Source organism: Cibotium barometz, chromosome 42 (genome assembly GCF_041138505.1).
Source record: "Cibotium barometz isolate CiBa-2024 chromosome 42, ASM4113850v1, whole genome shotgun sequence".
Classification (NCBI taxonomy): domain Eukaryota; kingdom Viridiplantae; phylum Streptophyta; class Polypodiopsida; order Cyatheales; family Cibotiaceae; genus Cibotium; species Cibotium barometz.
In genome coordinates, this window is record NC_141087.1 from 12,653,712 (window position 1) to 12,663,476 (window position 9,765).

Here is a 9,765-nt window from a genome sequence, read left to right on the forward strand (position 1 = left end):
TGGTTAGAGACTTCCACCTGGGCTATATCAATTGAGGGTGGCCCACAATACATGACTTTTTGTAGCTCTTCTCCCCAATTATCTATAAACTTTCGATGAACGTCTATAGCACCAATGTACTATAGCCCTCCCTTACACAAATTTTTTTTTAAAAAAATAGAAACCCCAACCGTCAAAGCCATCGCATTTAGTAGCCCATTTTAGGAGCATAGGTAACGAAAAGCCTTACCAATTTAATGTTAGCACTTTCAATGTAGGCAAATTGGTAAGGAAAAGCCTTACCAATCTAATGTCAATGACTCTCAATATAGCCAAGCTTAGGAATATAGGCAAGGAAAATCCTTAGTAATTTAATGGGAAACTGGAAGCAATATGAAATAATCATATGATAACAAGTCTGATTTAAATATGGTCCAACATGGCAATTTTTCACTCTCAGCACCACCACCCCAACATTCAAGGCTGCATATAATCTTCTATTTTCTAAAGGAAAGAAATGTACTTGTCTCGCTGAAGACATGCAAGGATAATAAAGGTTTGGAATAACATACTGTAGATCTCTCATGCTTATTTATCTCATCTCTTGTTTTTATGATGTGAACTCTAGTGTATACTGAGACCCGCAAAGTTTATTGAGGCACCCACATTTTATAGGGTTGCCTTCCAAAAAGTGTTTATCATCCTCCAAGAAGAAATTCAGTGTATGATGTAGAGCTGGTTGTTGGGAAAATAGCATTAAGCACGTCTAACTTGAGCTGCAGCACCCCAACCTTGTGTAAGGGGTGGTCGATGCTTCCCACACATATCATGGCAATGCCTGAAGATTCATCCTTGAAAGAATCACCCCATAGCACAAGAACGACCTCGAGAGGCTTCAAGAATGCATGCATGCATCTAAAGGGCAGATGCAATCCGCCAGTAATTACTCGGTTGCAGTATGTGCAGGTATTGGGGTCTGTAAACTGAGGGTCTGACAGGATATAGCATCCGGGTAGGATAAACTCAGTGGGGGGGTCGCCTACAGACTCAAGGAACACATCAGCAAAGAGAGGTATGCTGAGAATGCTAGAAATTTGGAGGTGGCAGCTCCCATGCTGGTGGACGCGCATGAATTGGCCCCCAGAGCGACGAGCAGAACACTTGCACATCAAATGCCGGCTAGCACCACTCTGTGCCATCTTCTCCTTCGAAGGCTCTATCTTGTCGCCGACATCCTCTGTCCATGGCGGCCTCAGAGCCAGTATAGCATGGCATACTCTTCCATTGAGCTTCAAGGCCCCGTTTGGTGTGCATTCTTTTAACTGCACATGCGCTGAGCGCAATCTTATCTGCCCAAACTTGTCAGTAGGCAACGGCCCGCCGCCTTAAAAAAAAAAAAAAACAACAACAACAAAGTATTTTGTCAAAATTTCCATTTCAATTTAAGAAAAGAATTATTAAAGATTTCTTTAAAAACGTTTCTTTCTCGTTAACCTTAGAATTTTATGGTTTTTTTGTTTTGGAATTTAACATTATAATTACACTAAACGACATTTGTTTTACCAGATGAGACTGACCTGACCGTAAATTAGGAATCCAAGAGCAATTCGCTTCCCATGCACATTTGAAGTCCCTAATGCAAAAGTCAAGCAATGTCTTTTTATCTTCCCAATCCGCTATTGCTTGCGCTACCTTTTTCCACTGCTGCTCTAATGTTTGGCCGGCTCGTACCTTCATTAACAATTTTAGCCTTTGCGGTAAACAAGCCAAGTCATTTTTCTTAATTTATCATAAATGAAGATGGGTCTTTGGCAGTCTCTATATTATCTAAAGGAAGAGTTTCACAAAGATGCCATTTTGTGGCAAGAATTTGGAGGTTCGAGAAGGGGAGAAAGAGGTTTGGCAAGAATTCGGAGCTTCGAGAAGGGGAGGAAGAGGTTGAGGAGGTTTGGGTAGAATTTGAATTTGGAGTCTCAAAAGACGTGCGAAGCACGGGTTGCCCACTAGTTCGTATAAACATACTGAAGTCAATTTGATCCTTTTCTTAGAATTCTGAATCAGCTACTGTGAATTTTACTATCATCATGAAAGCCACTTTTGTAGAACTATTCCCATAACCTGCATTTTGTGATAATAATAATAATTTTTCTCTCAATGACTTTGCGAGTCATTGAGCTTACTAATTTTTTTTATCTCATAGATCCACTTAATTTCTTATATGGATTTATTTCATGAGGGTGTGGTCTAAGGGTGAGTTCAAACCCTTCTATGCAAAAACACCAGATTGCCACATGGCCTCATTCCATTTGCTAGCGATCGAAAGGGTACAACAACAAGGTGACGGAAAGGGTCGATCTAGGGGTCCACTCTAGGGGACTTCTAGAGAGGCCATATGTGCCAGAAAAGCTCACTAAAATACAAGGGATTTTGCAACATATAAAATTGAAAACCAAGGTCCCTCAATAGAAAATCTAGCACTTTTCCAACTAGGCTCATTCGAGAGTTGATGCACATCTCTCCTGGGATTTTCATTTATTCGTTTTTGTGGACAAGAGAAAGAACTTCCAAAAGAAAATGTTTTAACCTAGCCTAATTCCAACAAAAAGTCATATGACCCAAGTTCTGTATATGCGCATGTCCATCTTCTTAGTACCTTAGGTAGGGGTGATCATGTTGAGTTGGTCATTATTAATGTTGTAGATTAGGTAGTGTATGCCATGTACAGTGTACAAACATCCTACATGGCCTTAGAAGCTCAATGCAAAATCCCCCCTCTCTCTCATGGTGGATGTTCTAGAGAGTATGAACATTGGATTGTAATAGGTGGAATTGTACACATGCATGCATTCAAAATCGCATGCTCTTGAGTTAAGGGGGTATTGGTGGTGTACATAATGGGGGATTCACATGGGGGTGCCATCAAATTAGATCAAAGAGAGGCTAGGATTGAACACTGCTAATCTATTTGTTAATCTGGGTCCGAATATGTACAAGTGTTCCCTCTAATTTCATAAAAAGTCAAGTTCACCTTTTGCCACTTGTACTGTGATTCTCATATGTCCGAGAATATCACTCAAAAGAATGGATACAAATCGTTGGTAAGAGGAGGAAGTCCTATACTATAAGGGGATTTCTAACTGAGTTTTTTGTCTTGGCAAGGGTTTTTTGTCTTATTTTGCAAGGTGAAAATGGTTTCTGTGATGTTCAAAAAATTCCCTCCTCTGTTTGATGTTAATAAAAGTCTAATTGAAGCTTGCCCAATTTGGGTGGAGCTTGGTGGTTTACCACCGTGGCTTTGTCGGGCATTGGGGAGATTGGCCCGGTAGTATTGGTCATATGATTTTCACTCCTGATGAGAATTCAATAAGAAGAGTTGTAAACAAGGTATATATTATCTGAAACACTCTTAAAGATACTCCTAAGCCTTTGGAAGTTAACTTGGGAGAGTAGAGTGTGCAAATGATTAAACTCCTCTTTGGGGCCTTCCCAGGAGCTTGTTTTATGGAGTAGCAAAAAACATGGAACATGAGAGGAGCATCAGCCCCCCCCAATATATAGTATACAACTCCCAAAATATCAAGCATGGGGCTAATGAGTATGGTCGAGAGGTCTCCCTCAACTACGTCACATGGAGAGAGAGAGAGAGAATGATAGAGAAAATAAAACAGAGAAAGAATGAGAAAGATGATGATGATGTTTTATCGTCCACGGGAGGCTATTATGCTACAGTAATCTCCACCCTAAAGAGGGAGGATAGTGTGGCTACACTCTTTTTGGTGAGCCATTAGTTGATGGTGATGCTAAAAAAGCATCCCTACATACCTCCCACATTTTATAGGGTGAGACTTAAGGATTTGTGGGGACACTAGCACAACGTTTGCAATTAGGGAAAATGTGGACTCATTTTTGGGCCCTCTAAGAAATGCCAAGTCATCATTCTATTACGAAAAGGGGGATCGTGGATAACTCTATCCATAGTACCTCAAAACTATATCATGTAACATATCATTGGAAAGATCTTGTTGAGCAAATTCTAACGCACCAACCTCCGATAAATTTAGAGTTATACCACTCCCAAAATATCAAGCATGGGGCTAATGAGTATGGTCGAGAGGTCTCCCTCAACTATGTCACATGGGGCTAATAAGTATGGTCGAGAGGTCTCCCTCAACTATGTCACATGGAGAGAGGGAGAGAGAGAGAATGATAGAGAAAATAAAACAGAGAGAGAATGAGAAAGATGGTGATGATATTTTATCATCCACGGGAGGCTATTATGTTACATTAGTCTCCACCCTAAAGAGGGAGGGTAGTGTGGCTACACTCTTTTTGGTGAGCCATTAGTTGATGGTGATGCTAAAAAAGCATCCCTACATACCTCCCACATTTTATAGGGTGAAACTCAAGGATTTGTGGGACACTAGCATAACGTTTGCAATTAGGGAAAATATGGACTCATTTTTGGGCCCGCTAAGAAATGCCAAGTCATCATTCTATTACGAAAAGGGGGATCGTGGATAACCAAAACTATATCATGTAACATATCATTGGAAAGATCTTGATGAGCAGATTCTAACGCACCAACCTTCGACAAATTTAGAGTTTTCATGCTCAAGTTATGGCCTCCCCACCAAAAAGTAACCTCAAAAGTTTCCTAACAGAAGCCTCACCCTCATTGGTCCTTATGGAATATTTCCTAGAATCTCAAAGAGCTTAAAACGCCCAAAAGTGAGTCCAAATTTTCCCTAATATGTGAAAACCCTCATGGAATCTCATCATACGTAGGGCAAGCAATCATCAAGGGATGCTCATCCTTGATCGCTTAGTTGTAATAGAGAGTGCCCATGTAGTTCTCAAATTTGGAGTTTTCATGCTCAAGTTATGGCCTCCCCACCAAAAAGTAACCTCAAAAGTTCCGTACAAGAGCCTCACACTCATTGGTCCTTATGGAATATTCCCTAGAATCTCAAAGAGCTTAAAAGGCCCAAAAGTGAGTCTAAATTTTCCCTAATATGTGAAAACCCTCATGGAATCTCATCATACGTAGGGCAAGCAATCATCAAGGGATGCTCATCCTCGATCGCTTAGTTGTCGCAGAGAGTGGACATGTAGTTCTCAACTGTCTCACCTCTCCATAGCCTACTCTAGATGCCTAGGTCATGAGAGCGAGTACATAAGTGAGCTAAAGATCTATGCGACCTTGCAGCCATAGGTATGCTCAAGTTAGGCTACATACATTCGGTTCTATTTTTTTGTATGTGCTCCAACAATTTGGATTTATATGGCTGATGTAGTATTGCATCTTAGTTATCTTCTTCGCATTCTCCCATAGAAATTTCAATGCATCAATTAGCTCTAGTTCAGCATTTACATAACACATCTAATCCAGTAAAAGCTCAAGAAAGGCATGCATGTTCCATCTCTGAAACCACCTCTTGATGTTTGAGACCCATCCCGATGAGAGAATTTTTCTTTTCTTAGTTTTCTATAGTTTGGAGCTCTCCTCCCAAGAAAGTTTAGGAAATCTATTCCCATTTGAATTCAAAATCTTTGTGATATATTTATAAATTCTTTCCAATGCAAGCATCTGAAGTGGCTTGCATCCAGTCTCTGAAAGCATGATGGCATAGGGGGTGGCTACCTTCACCCCAAGGTGCCGACGTTGAAATATCTTTTGTACCTTTTCAATTTCCTTACGTGTACATTTGGATACACTTCCTCCCCAAACCTCTACTTCATATAGAAGAAGACCTGAGTGGCCAATGCATCAAATAAAGCAACTTAAATGTGCCAGCCACATGTATCAATTTGGCTCCATTGGTTCTCAAACATATTGCCTACCCCAGCTTCCAACTGGGCTCATTTGAGTTGCTACATGTCTCTCCTACGATTTTCATTGATTCATTTTTATGGACGAGAGAAAAGAAAATGCTTGAACCTAGCCTAACTTGTAAATATGACCCCAACAAAAAATCATATAACCCAAGTTTTATATCTGCATACGTCCATCTTCTTACCTTAGGCAGGGGTGATGGTGTTGAGTTGGTGATTATTAATGCTATAGACTAGGTATTGTATGCCATGTAGAGTGTACAAACATCCTACACGACCTTAGAAATTCAAAGCAAAAATTTTCCCTCTCTCGCTCTCTCATGGATGTTCTAGAACGTATGGACATTGGAAGGTAATCCTAGGTGGAATTGTACACATGCATGCATTCCAAATCACCCATGCTCTTGCGTTAAGGGGGTATACGTGGTGTACATCATGCAGGATTCACCTGTGGGTGCCATCAGATTAGATTAAAGAGAGGCTACTAATCTATTTGTTAATTTCGGTCAAAATATGTGCTTGCAAGTGTTTTCTTTGATTTCATAAGGAGTCTGGTTTTCCTCTCTTCCAAATAACTTTGATTAATAGTGGAAGAGATGTCAATAACCATTTTAAACAAAAATGCATCATGATCCAACTAGATCTAGACAAGGCCTATGATAGAGTGCACGAGTCATTCATATAACTAGGGTTATGGAAACGCTAGGTTTTGGTCTGAGGATGGCCATATGCATTTATACTCTCACCTTTGGGGCTTCCTCACATGTCTGCTCCAAAATGGGTTTCTTGTTGGTAGTTTTGAGGTGAGAAGATTAGTCATACAAGGTTGTCCTCTAGCTCCCTTGTTGTTTGCCTTGGTTACACACCCCTTAATCCTTGCCCTTCAAGTGGCTACTGAGAAAGGTAAAATTTCTCATCTTAGGATTCTCCTAATGCTTCAATTGAAAACATAAGATTGCATATGGTCATTGAGGATAGGATAACTCCCAACACAAGTGAATAGGATTGAGGAATTGACTAATTGCAAGAAATTAGGATTATTGTTATGAAATCCCCAAATCTTGAAGGTCCATAGCAGCCAAGAGAAATCCTATTCTTGCAAAAATCGCTTCATTATGATGCAAACTATTGTGAGAATCCATCAAGCAATAGAGCACAAACCCAAGAACTTAATCTCCTTCCCTTAGTATTAATAGAAGCAAGCTATTGAAGCATTTCAATGGAAAAAATTAGGAAGATTATCTTTGATGATCATTGTCAAGCATCATTAGCAATTGATATTTCATGGCTAAGCTCCACTCACCAAGAGAAAACGTGCAGTCGACTGCAACACTGTTCGTGGTAGAAACGCGCAAAGAAATCGCCTTCTCTAGAATCTTAAAACCAAGGTAAACCCTTATCTTATAGCTACCCTAGGCTTTGCTAAGCCTAAGCCACAAATTTGTAAGCGTTAAGACTCCCTAGTGGACTCCACAGTATCGCGCAGCTAGCGGCAGCCTGATGGGTGAAAATTCTTCACAAAAATCTTTAAGGTCAAGCTTAAGATGAGCTAATGTCATGCTCAAGCAAAACCCTAAGCTAATGCATGTCCTTAGCCAAGGATGAAGCCCAAAATCAAGCATAAAGAAGAAGAAAGAGCAAAAACGTTTTTGGATTAGCACCAATCAGGATTAGTAAATTGTTTTCCAATTTTGGTCGTGTGATTTGAAATTAGGAGCGGCTCCCTCAAAATTTGGTCCTCAGCCAACCCATGGCCGCAAAACTTAGGAAAATGAATCACGAAGATCAAATTCACCCAATCAAGATCACCATGTTCCTCTTTTTGACCAAGAAAATCGAGAAGATCAAGAAATCCAAGAATTTCTCAAATTTTCTTGAAACCAAGATGAAAGTGGATCAAAGACTGAGCTTTGATACCAATGAAAGAAAGGCGCATCTAGATTAGCCTTGAATTAGTCTAATTAGCCTTAGATTAGCCTAGATTAGGATGATTGGCCTAGGTTTAGAGAGAAGAGTGAGTAATTGACTTGTATTATGATGATTATCAAAAGGTTTTCCCTTTTTACTTTGTTACATATATACACCTAGAGGGACGAGTCCCATTCATCTTGAATCTTGATTGCAGGGATGCAATCGAGTCATGAGTTTAGCTGGGAACAATCATCCTTTGTTTGGAAAGATCAGATGTGGAAGCTTGTATGTTCTCTTTTAAATGGGGCTTGCTAGATGTCTTTTGTAAATTTTTAAGTATCCAAAGTGATGGTTAATGGTGGGGGCATGTACAAAAAACTGATGTTTTATAAATATATATACGCTCTAGTAATTTCCAAAAAAGTAAGAACATTAAACTTTTAAAAATCTGACCATTAGTAGAAGTGAATACCTACCTGCATCCTCCCTTCTAATCCCAAGACGCATAATATAGATAGCAGTCGGTCCTCGTCCTCTCTGCAATCCCGATTTTGAATCAAGTTTGCAATGGCAGCTGAATTGCACGCAAAGCACTTGGCTTGTGACACACGATAAAGCTCATCGATGTGCAGCTGCCACAGTTTCATACGTATGTGGCCCCTTTTGAATGGAGGATAACAAGGTCTCTATAGACGACCCTGTCAACAAAATATAGCTGCTCTCCTGCAATAGAGCCTCTGATGGCGGCTCTACGGATCAAAGGAAGTTCTGTGCATCTACTGCAAATCACCATGTCATCACCGGCACCAAGGATTTCTTCATCATAATTGTTAATGGAGTTTTCTTCAGGTAGTGTTCGATGCTCGACTGGAGTGTGCAAACAGCAGCCGCAGAATCCGACCGCAGATCTATCTCTGATGTGCATATTGACAAGGGTGGTGAGATGTGTACCATTTAGGCTACTCACTATGAAGGTGAGCTTGGTTGGGAGCAGAAACTCTTGGAGGGTCCAAACCCTGGAAAACCAACGAGGAAGGCTTGTAAACTTGCCTTGCTCGTTTTGACAGAGTAGGCTGTAAGATTGGCCGATGCCATGGCTAACCACGTAGCACCCTGCACTGTGCTTGTAGTAGGAGCCCATGTGCATGATCTCCCTACTCTTCTCATCAGTATCCACCTGGTTTATACAGAGAGCATCAAACCATACCTGCCTGACCCCATCACTCATCAATAATTTGAGAAACTCCATGAGCTGCTGGTAGCCAGCCTCATCGCCAAAGTTTTCCCCCTCAAACGCATCATTGTATAATTGCAGCCTGCAATCTCCTGCACTGTCCCCTATCGATTCGCCCACTTTCTTGGAAAACTCTCGAATGGACAGGCTCCAAGTGTGAGATATAACATGGAAATCCCAATCCCCAGGGGTTATGAAGCTCACTCCACCTTCACTCCCAAGGGTGGCAGCGATATCAATCAATCGCAGAGGCAATGTTGTGTTAGGGATGACAAGCTCTCCATGGCTGCATATTTGGCCGTGAGGATCAGACATCATAGATGGGCGGTGCGTGCAGATGGAGGATCGACGCCCTCTCCGATAGGAGCACCAAAATACTACCCTAATAATAATATAAAAAGCTGTGTTGCCTCCTGTTTTGATGTGCGTGGGAGCGTTCCAGAGTCACAAGACTTTCGTTATTAAAAGTTGATGTGACTTTTGACCGAAAAATCGACCAAAAGTCCATGGTCCATGTTGCTGCATCACTGAGCGTGCCTTAACATGGTGAGAAGCGGTGGGATCTACGGGGTGGAAGTGGCAGCACAAGTCTGAGGGCGATATGGACCATTGGATTTGGTGGCTGGCCCGAGTTTACAAATCTGTAAACCTAGCCCAATTAAAAAATTCTGGCCGTCCGTGTACGGGTTGGACAGCGATTTTTTTTGGAGCCTCCAAACAAATAACGATATACAAGTTTTCTACGCTGGAATCTTTGGTGTAATGGTATAACATTGCCCTCTCAAAACAACCGCTCGGGTTCAATTTCT

The 9,765-nt window shown here is 41.1% G+C and overlaps 1 pseudogene across 1 annotated transcript; it reads right to left on the minus strand.

Moving 5' to 3' along the window:
* Window positions 1-677: 677 nt before the first annotated feature.
* Window positions 678-9,325, minus strand: LOC147614177 (uncharacterized; annotated as a pseudogene). The gene is made up of 3 exons (XR_015263083.1): window positions 8,199-9,325; window positions 1,557-1,710; window positions 678-1,363 (listed from the first exon to the last, which is right to left on the minus strand). The product of XR_015263083.1 is annotated as an uncharacterized LOC147614177 (transcript).
* Between the last annotated feature and the right edge of the window lie 440 nt (window positions 9,326-9,765).